The following is a 9,905-nucleotide window of genomic DNA, read 5'->3' as shown; positions in this document are numbered from 1 at the left end:
TTATTAGAAAATTAATTTATGAAATTAATTTTATAAAATTAATAATATTTCCAGTTTTAAAATCAAAATTGATTTTGAAATCTTATTTGAAGAAAATAGAAAAGTTGGAAAATACACAAAATGGAAAAATGGCTTTTTCCATTACCATCTTCAACTAGCTCACTCAAATCCCATTGATATTCTTTTCAATTACTCCAAGCATGAGTTGCATCTCATGCAGCCATCTTTTTTGCATGTTCATCTACAATAAGTAAAGAATATTGGAGTGGAATTGAGGCAGACATTCAAAAAGAAATTTTAGAGAAAATTTCGGGTTGAAAAAAGAGTTCTTCAAATAGACTTTGCAGTGAGCTTCTCCCTTGTTTTCTGTTCTTCAAGCTGTTATTGAGTCCCACACTCGTTCTAAAGCTCCAAAAGGATAGTGGGGAAGATCTTGAAGTGGTTCACGGTGAGTTTTGGAGAAGACAACCGCTGAGGAACAAGATCTTGAAGAGCTCTATAAAGGTATGACTACAAACCCTCTTATATTAGATAAGCATATTTTAGTTTCTGTCAAAATTAAAGAATTAGAATGCTTATTGATCCTTATTGCTTCTGCTGCATGTTGATACACTCTTACATAATGATCTTTATATTCCCCAAAATTTTGATAGAGAAAGAGAAGTTACAGAACAATTTAGGGTTGAAAATCACATGAAGTTCTTCAATTTAGTGTGGAAATGAGATTTAGTAGTCTAAAAGTTTTAAAAGATTACAAAATCATATAATGTGAAAATGATCAAGAATGACAATACTTGGGTGAATGCAATTTGTTATGGAGAATGCAGATGGAGATTGCATGCAAGTATTCTTAAAAAAAAAAAAAAACTCACAATTTAGATTAAGAGATATGAAGGTCGTCATACATGCTGTAGTGATTTTCAAAATGGAAACATGAATTCTACTTGGATAGCAAGAACCTAGTTGGAGAGATTTAAAGACCAACCTGATTGGTCACTTGTGGAAGTAGTAAGGAGAGACTTCGAAGTAAGAGGCTCTGGGATTATGCAAAAGAAATTAGAAGATCCAATGAGAGATCAATTGTGAAGATACAATGATGATGAACTGGTGTTCAGGAGATTTTACATGTGTTCAAAGACTTATAAGAAGAGATTTCAAGCAGGTTGTAGGCCTTTTATTGATTTGGGTGCTTGCCACTTAAAAGGGCCACACCAAGGACAATTAATGGCATCAATCAGTGTAAATGGGAATGATTGCTTACATCCAAATGAATGTATGAGTTGTGGTTGAAGGTGAGACTAAAGATAGTTTGACATGGATTCTCACATTGTTTCAAGATGACATTAGACACTTAGAATTTAAAGGATACACATCTATCTCTAGCCAACAAAAGGTAACACTTTTGATTTGAAAATTGTCACTTTACTTTGTGATTCTTTTTAAATATAATTTGATATTTAAATCTAGTGTTTATGATGACTATTCCTTGTTTTGATAGGATCTAGTGCCAACATTTGATGATATTTTTCCAAAGTGTATTTTACTATTGTTTTTGTGTGCGACATTTGTATGCAAACTTTGATCAAATTTTCAAAGGGTTGGTACTAAAAATTTTGTTTTGGAATGCTGCTAAATGTAAAATAGAAAAGATTTTGATGCAGTGACGACAAAGCCTAGTAAGTTAAATGTGGAAGCATATTCAATATTTGACCGGGATACATACTAAGTTTTGGGATAGGCATGCATTTTCTTTTACTTCAAAATATGGTTTTTTTTTGTTGAATAATTTTTTGAGTCTTTTATTGTGCTTATATTGTAAGAAAGATGATGTAAAACCAATTATTTAGGTTTCGTTTGATAACTATTTTATTTTTTATCTTTGGTTTTTGGAAATTAAGTCTATTTTCTCTCAATTTCTTATCATATTTTGCATCTTTCTTAAATACAAGAGTTAAATTCTTTGTCAAATTTAAAAAACAACAACAAAATTTTAAAAACTACTTATTTTAGTTTTCAAAATTTGGCTTAGTCTTTGAAAACATAGGTAAAATATAGTTAATAAAGCAAGAAATTTAGAGGTGGAAAAAATACTAATAGACTTAATTTTCAAAAACAAAAGACCAAAAACTAAGGCCATCGCTTGGTAACCATTTCATCATTTGTTTTTTGAAAATTTAGCCTATTTCCTTTCCATTTTTTACAATGATTTGCATCTTTCTTAAGTATAATGGTTCAATTCTTAGCCAAATTAAAAAAAAAAAGTTTTTAGTAGCTACTTTTTTAGTTTTCAAATTTTATTTTTTAAACCATTGGTGTAAAAAGTAGATAATAAAAGAAGAAATTTGAGAGCGGAAATAGTATCTATATGATTAATTTTAAAATAAAAAACCAAATAGCTATCAAACGGGCCTTAATTACTTTAAACTATTAAAAAAAAATAATGATTGTTAGGATTACCAGAATTTTTTTAAAAATAATGTTATTTTAATAATTATTAACAAAAAAAAGGGTTGGGTGGTTAATATTAACAAAAATAGGTTTTTTAATCGTGTACCCGGTACACGAGTCCCTGTGATCTGTCATGTGTAGACTACCAATGTGGTAGTCATGCAGCGTTGATCGAGGTAATGTGTACCCAGTACATGATTACTCGAAGTCGTGTACCGGGTACACGACTTAGTGGTCCATAATGTTGGGATTGGTATCCTAATTCTCCTGAAGTCTCGTTGTTTGTAATTATATACATTGTTATGAATAAAATAAACAAAGCTCCATGGTTATTGTACTTAAACATAAGCACATATATGAGATATACAAGTGAATCATGCCTTAAATGATAACCTAAATAGGTCTGTAATATAAGGATTAAGGAGGGATACCTGATCCTTGTGACACTACGGATACGACCCGCTTTGTAAAGGTTTGCAAGTGTTGTAAACTACTACAGATGGTAGATCCTGACCATTCATGTGAAGAAATATGAGCGGGGGTGTCCTATACAAAGAGTTTGTATAAGACCGAATCACGAGATGATTTGTCTCTATATATTATACCGTTGATACCAGAGACTTACATCTCACCTAAATGACCATAGGTGACATGATCTCAATCTTGAGTGTTTTGGGAACTCCTGCCTTTGAGGGCGGTCATTTGATTAGTATGGGTGAGAGTGGCCAGATTGCTAACTCAACATGCCTATCTTTTTGGGGACTTGTCTGATTTAGATTGGGAACTCAGTTACACAAGATGGAATTCACCCCTTCTTCGAACAGAGCAGAGGTAAGTAGATGAGATTGCTCCTAAGAGGTTGATTCTGGGCTTAACATAGTCGGCCACAACTTCTCTTTGTGACGAAGAAAGAGGACTCAGTCATAGCTAGGGACTATGACTTATTGTCTCATTTAGAGAGGATAGTGGCGTACTTAAGGAAGTTAGATGATAACTATAAGGCAATAACGGTTATTGTCGAGCTGTACTTACGAGTGGACCTAATGAAGGGTTTTCGCAGAGCTATTTGATTAGTTAAGATGGAACACATAATGATAATATCATTGTAGATAAGGAGACGTTTAGTTGTCAGTCTTAGTGTGAGTGGTCTAGGGCCGGTTAACACGTGCCAATTCGGTAAGGGATCGTGACCTGTTGGACTAAAGAGTTAGGATCAATTATCTCAACATACCTGTGGTAGCTTCCGAGCTATTGGCTCCATAAGGTCCCCTTGGTAACTCAATGGATTCAAGTTGAGGAATCAGTTCTTGGTCGCTTTTGATATGTGAAATGTTCAAATTTGACAAAAGGTCTAATTCGATTATATTTTGATATGATCGGATTATAGGTGTATGAGATACATCAAGTGAAAGGTTAATATTAAATGAAATTTACATTAAGGACCATGGAATAGAAAAAGAGCTGTGGTATATATGTTTCATGAGATGAAATATTAAAACTACAAGTTATAAATAGTATGGTAAGTTGATTATCATTTATATTTATGATATTAATTATTGGATAATTATCTCTTTTTCTCTAATAACTAATTGAGTGGGATATTATTGGTGGTTTCATAGTAACCGTGAGATAAAAAGAATTTTTTTTTTCTAATTTTAGTAATGTTGAATTGAGATTTCTATTCTCGAAAAGTTCTCATGGAAAGGTTGTCAAGTAAATTAGATTTGCTAAACAACAACTTGGAGAGACTAGACGATTGTGGAGTATTCTATACGATAGACACTCAGCTGGCTGATTAGCTAAACGATCGCATAGCTTTAGCTAGATGAGCGCATAGCGTTTGTTAAACAATTGGGCATTGTCTATACGATAGACTTCTGCCATCTCCCACTTGCTCAATCATTTACACAATTGTTCTCCTTCGGTCTCATCCTCGAACCAAGTCCATACAGAGCCCACACTTCTGGATTCTCACACCGAGAATACCAAGGTAACCTTTTTGGTGGTGTCATACTCAACTCGACACAGTCAAGGTTCTGTGGATGCCGTTCGGGGTGTTCGTGACTTGGAAATCGTGGTGTTCGAGTCACTATGTTCGTGCAGTGTTGGGTCGTAGAGTTCAAGCGTTCGTGTGTTGTCGTGTTGCTGTGAACGAGCGTTCATGATCAAGGGTGTGGAAGATGAGTCTTCAAAGGTATGTTTATTCTATCCCTTGATCTTTAGAAAAACATGCTGTAATTTCGATTTTATGCATAACTTGTTATTTCTATTTGTGTACTGTAATTGTGTTATTCATATACGAATGAATTTTGGAACGACCCTTCCGCTGCTCATGGAAATCCTCATGTCCGATTTTCTTCAATTGGTATCAGAGCCAGGTTGTTCTGATATTCTAAATTTCACTTCTATTTTGAACTTCTTTTACAGTCGTGGTGGGTTTTTTGCATTACGTTTAATTGTTAAATGTATTTGTGGATGGCGTTGATGAATTTTTACGGGTTTAATTGCCTTTGTTTAAAGATTTCTTTAAATTACAAAGTGTTAATTTGTAAGGGCCCCTGCGTTTTTAGGCATAATTAACATGCTATCGAGTCTGTAATTCAAAGTGTTTGAGTTAGTCGAGTCATTCGTGATGAAATTTTGAAGCATGGAGATGTGATTCTCAGCGAAGAAGAAGACCAAGGGTTGGTCGTGTCATGTAGTCTCAAGTAAACGATCGTTGGGATTTCATTAAACGATCGTGTAGATTTTTCTATACGATCGTGTAGTATTTACTAAACGACGTTTAGCTAATGCTAAACGATGGGGTAAATTGTTTACTCTATCGTGTAGCGTTGGGTACCCGATCGCGGAGACGTTAGAGGTACACGATCGTAGCAGGAGCATTTGATGCTCATCATTTAAAAGAAGGCGTGTGCTAGACGATCGTGTAGTTAGCATGCTTATCGCATAGTCACTGACTACAGAATCACGCGGTATATGATACGAAGGCGCTCGCTCAACAATCGTTTAGATGATCGTACTTCATTGAATCATAGTCGTTTAGACAATCATATAAGGCTTGCGTTGGGCAGAGTGCGCTGCACAATCGCATACCTCGTGCTTCATCGCATAGTAAAAGGTACACGACCATTTAGCTCTGGAAGCATAGGTAAATGATTGAGCAAAGCATTTGTTCTTTCGTGAAGACGATCGCGAGGAGTTTGGTACATGATTAGTGGAGACGCGTTGCTTCGCTCGGACAGTTCAAGACCCAGTTCGCTTGTTTGAGCCGGAGACTCCTTAATTTTGTAATAGTTAGTTTTTAGTTTTTGAGGATTTGAGGCAATTTTTCTCGGTTCATCAACATTTGTTTATTATACATGTGATGTATGTGGTTTATATGGCAAAGTGTTTGACATATAGTTTTGAAACCCACCTTAGGTTGTGCACTTATTCATGCATCATGTAATATTGCATGAAGAAATTACATGAAAGCATGCGCATGCATCATGAAAATATAAGTTATATTTTTGCATGCAGTGAGCATATTCATGAATCATCTTTATATTATAAGAGTTATAGTATAAGGGTGAATGGAAGCATGTTGTGCTTGATTCATTACTTGTTTGTATAAGAGTTATATAAAAATGTAGCAATGAATGAACAATGCATTGAGCATGACACTTAGGTTGCTTATATGCATTATGAATGCCTTGTATGTGTTAGCTTTGCATTGTGGTTGTTTCCGTTATAAGTGTTATAAAGGAAATTAGAACTAAAATCGATAAGAAAGAGTAGCATGCGGACTTAGGGTGAATTCATTTTTAAAAGGGTTTTAAAATTGGATTGAGATAGACCTAAGTTCAAAGGTTCTAATGAGATTAGCAACCTAGTTTAATTTTTTTTAAATCGGTTTAATAGGATTAAATTGACTGGCATAAAAGATTAAAATTTTATTAAATCTATTTATAAGGGACATTTTGTCTAAGGTGGGTTTGTCTAGGTTGGGGTTCTTAAGCTGACGAAAACGGAACACCCCTACCTAGAAACCTACCTGGAAAGGTGAATTAGATAGATTTTCTGCAAGCATGCGATAGTTGGTCAAAGACTCCGTTAAAGAGTTTAATGGATGATGATCTAAAATTGATTCAACTATCCAAGGTAAAAGTTACTCTTGGGAAAATCTAAAAAGTCACTTAGTTAAAATTCTTAGCCGTGTTTTTTCTAAGTAAACTAAACCTCAGGTTATCAAATACTCAGTGGGAGGAAGAGATGTATCTGATATGTTAATGATTCCACTCCCTGAATGTTAACACGGTGAGATTCATGCTTGGCCTCATGGTGCCCTAGGAGCATCCCCCTTCAAATGGTGTTTGCATGAGTCAATATCAAGGTGGACAGAGAGAGTATTTATAGTAAGTGAGTGAAGGGTGTGTGTCAACACGTTCTACAGTCTCCGTTATTGGTTCACACTGTGAGATCATTTTGTACTCCCTCGTGGTGCCTTAGGTGTGTCCTCTTTTGGATGGGTTTTTTGCAGTTGGTCAAGATTAAGGTGAACTCTAGAAATGGATAGGGTCACTTTAGGTTTTACCCCAATCGGATTTTTTCCCTTCGGATTGGCTGCTTGGGGCGGAACTCTAGGGCCTAAAATGATGGGTCACACTTACGGGAGATTGTTAAGTAAGTTAATGATCTCTTGACCAAATCAATGATGACTAGTCGTTATAGAAGCAAGATTGTTCTGGTATTAATGACTGGTTGAGAATTTCTCAATTCAGAGGAGGGATAATTGACCTCCCTTCGGTGGCTTTTGTCCTAAACCTTTGAAACGTCATTGTGAAACTAGATGTCACATGGGGTTCATGTTAGTTTTTCTAAACCTTATTGGATGTTGTATGTTTTTCAACGGGTATTTTCTTAAAACCTAACGTAGGTCAATGTGTTTTTGTTTTTCAGCAACTTGTTAGTATTTCCGTTTAATGCCTCAAATTTGACCAATTACGTACAGTGGAAAGAGTCTTATAAAATGTATTTCGTGGTAAACGACCTCGAATTTGTCATGGTTGAGGAATCTCCTCAAATCTCGACCCTTGATGCACCGTGAAGTGTTCGTAATGCATATTGGCCCGACTTCACATTTTGGCTAGCTACCTAATGTTTTGGCCAAAAGGGTTAAGAACATGGTCATTGCATGCGAGATCATGGACTCGTTGCAAGATCTGTGTGAACGTCAATTCCTACTTTTAGTGGTGTCAGTTCCCAAGTTAAACTCCAGGAAGAGGAAACAATTGGTGCTGACTCATTTAAGGTTCATGGAAGAGAAATGTTCTCTGACATGGAACTTGGAGATTATTTAGGTTCTGATACAGATCCCACTACTCTCCAAAAAAGGAGGATGTCTAAAGACAGTAAATCTGATTTATTGGTCTTGGAGACATGTTTGGTAGAGAATAATGATTCTGCCTGGATCCTTGATTCGGGTGCTACTAATCATGTCTGTTCCCCTTACCAAGGATTCAGTTATTGGCAAACGTTGTCACATGGACAGATGACTCTTCGAGTTGACACTGGTGAGGTTGTTTTAGCTATTGCTATAGGCAGGCTGAAGTTATTTTTTGGACAAGAAACGTTATTTGTTACTGGATAATGTTTTCATAGTTCCTCGTATCAAAAGGAACTAAATTTCAGTTTCTTGTCTCATTGAACTAGGGTATACCGTCTCCTTTTCTGAGAATAAAGTGTTTATTTTCAAGAATGGAATTGAGATTGGTTTTGGTTCGATAGAAAGTAACTTGTATGTACTAAGGTCGTTAATCATAAAGCCTTGTTTAATACTGAAATGTTCAGTACAACGACAACAACTAAAAGACCTAAGGTTTCTCCTAAGGAAAATTCTCATCTTTGGCATCTAAGGTTAGGCCACATAAACCTCCATAGGATTGAGCAGTTGGTGAAAAGTGGACTTCTAAAGAGTTTAGAAGAAAACTCCTTGTCGGTGTGTGAATTATGCCTCGAAGGCAAGATGATCAAACGACCTTTTTCTGGAAAAGGTTACAAAGTCAAGGAAGCCTTGGAGCTTGTACATTTTGACCTCTGTGGTCGGATGAGTGTTAAGGCTTAAGGTGGGTATGCATATTTTATCTCTTTCATAGATGATTATTCAAGGTACGGGTATATCTACCTAATGCAATGTAAGTCTGAAGCCTTTGACAAGTTCAAGAAGTATAAGGTTGAAGTTGAAAACTTGTTAGGTAAGAAGATAAAAACACTACAATCTGATCGTGGTGGAGAGTATATGGACCTCCAGTTCCAGTACTATATGATAGAACATGGGATTGCGTCCCAACTCTTGGCCCCAGGTACACCTCAGTAGAATGGTGTATCGAAACGGAGAAACAGAACCTTGTTAGACATGGTTCGGTCTATGATGAGTTATGCTCATCTTCTAGACTCGTTTTGGGGTTTTGTAGTGGAGATTGCATGCTATATTCTGAACAATGTTCCCTCGAAAATTGTTTCTGAAACACCTTTTGAGTTGTGGAGAGGCCGTAAAGGTAGTTTATGCCACTTTCAGATTTAGGGGTGTTCGACACATGTGCTTGTGACTAATCCGAAGAAGTTGGAACCGCGTTTGAGAGTTTACCTCTTTATAGGCTATGATGCATTGTGAATATGATGAAATAATGGTGTATATTGCGATGGTGGTGTATGCGTGTTGCATGCAAGTTTTCCTAGCAAAATCCAAGTATAAATGCTACTAGATTGCCTGGTAAGCCCAGGGTCGAATACAGAGACTATGGACACAGTATGCGACGGTGATTTCATATTTCTTTGCGGTGACAAATAAAGCAATGAGTTGGTTTTTATGTTTGTTTAAGATATAGATTCAATGCGGCGGAATTGAGGAAAGAGTTAACGAAAGTTACAATGAGTATGCGGGGGAACGGGTTGAGAAGAGATTTAGCTAACACTTCCTAAGATTGCGTTCACGTTATGCGATCATGCTACACACATACAACAACAAGTCATCTCTCAATGCAAATGCTATAGCTCCTAGTTTTAGGACGCATGCGATGTATACGGTGATGTTTATAGGACTTATGTCTAAGCCTCTACTCTTGTCTATGCGATGATGAATGACACACACATACACAAGGCGACCGCATACTACCATAACCAATTTCTAGGGTGCATGCGATGCATGTTAGCAAACAGAGCTTATCTCTAAGTCTCTATCTCTTGCTTATGCGGTTCTAATCTAACTTTCTCAAGCCTAGATTCTAACCTAGCTCTCTCAAGTCTAGGTTCTTTCTTTAGACTCACTCTCGAGTAACTCTAAAGGGGTGATGGACGCAGACATAAGACAAGATGATCGCATAAAATGAAGATCTTAGGTCATGCTAGCTAAGTACTTCTCAACCCATTTGGAAGTTTAGTTACTCATGCGTAATGTAAAGAGAGTGAACAGATGT

This window comes from Benincasa hispida, chromosome 9 (genome assembly GCF_009727055.1).
Source record: "Benincasa hispida cultivar B227 chromosome 9, ASM972705v1, whole genome shotgun sequence".
Taxonomy (NCBI): Eukaryota; Viridiplantae; Streptophyta; class Magnoliopsida; order Cucurbitales; family Cucurbitaceae; genus Benincasa; species Benincasa hispida.
Note: the sequence above shows the minus strand (reverse complement) of the source record.